At 37.1% G+C, this 978-nt stretch overlaps 1 non-coding gene across 1 annotated transcript; it reads right to left on the reverse strand.

Moving 5' to 3' along the window:
• Positions 1–479: 479 nt before the first annotated feature.
• On the reverse strand, positions 480–552 carry TRNAV-UAC (transfer RNA valine (anticodon UAC)). Its single transcript has one exon. It is a non-coding gene; the product is annotated as a tRNA-Val (tRNA).
• Between the last annotated feature and the right edge of the window lie 426 nt (positions 553–978).

The raw sequence follows: 978 nt of genomic DNA on the forward strand, positions 1-978 counted from the left end.
ATAAGTTTTACATTTTACCTACTACACTTTCTATTTTGATGAACTTTCATTTTATACTTTATACCTTCCATTCCATTCCTTCCATTTCCATTTAAGCAATAGAGGGCCTACACAGGCTCTGTGCTTAAGGCCTCGGATACTCTTAATCCGCCACTGGGAGAGGGGAAAAGCGACTCTCTTTAATATTAAAGTTCCTACCTACTAGCTTTTGCCCGCGGCTTCACCCGCGTGAAATTTCGTTTGTCACAGATCGTCATAAATTATAGCCTGTAAACAATAATACTGTAAAGTTACATCAAAATCCGTTCCGTAGTTTTTGCGTGAAAGAGTAACAAACATCCAGACATCCAAACTTTCGCATTTGTAATAATACTCGTTATCATAACCACATTAGCATTCACATTATTAGCTAGGATAATAGTAGGGTAGTAGCACAGAATAATAATAAGTTCTATAGTAGGAAATTAATGCAAAAAATATGATTCCGGCCAGGATCGAACTGGCGGCCTTCTGCGTGTAAAGCAGATGTGATAACCACTACACCACGGAACCTGTTGTAAGTGAGAATGAAATTATCAATTTATTAATACGTACTCTACAATAAACGTACTGTACCTCTAGTAGGAAAAACTTTCGAGTTCGTTTCGTTGCGTATTCAAAGTGTCATCAAAAATTTTGTATGAAAAATTAAACAGCGCCCCCTATATTATAGCCGCCCTAGGGGGCGCTGTTTAATTTTTCATACAAAATTTTTCGATGACACTTTGAATACGCAACGAAACGAACTCGAAAGTTTTTCCTATAGTCCAGTCATTATAGTAAGTTCACCTCGGAATTCGAGATACCCAGCTGTAAGTCTGTAAATACGTGTATATTGACACCCTAAAAGTTGTCTCAAAACCTACATATGGTAGGGTGTAAGCAACTATTAAATTTCAAGGTCAACGGTCACAAAAATCGGTTTTTTGCGCTTTTTTT

This window comes from Ostrinia furnacalis, unplaced genomic scaffold (genome assembly GCF_004193835.3).
Source record: "Ostrinia furnacalis isolate ACB-3 unplaced genomic scaffold, ASM419383v2 OfSCF6204, whole genome shotgun sequence".
Lineage (NCBI taxonomy): Eukaryota > Metazoa > Arthropoda > Insecta > Lepidoptera > Crambidae > Ostrinia > Ostrinia furnacalis.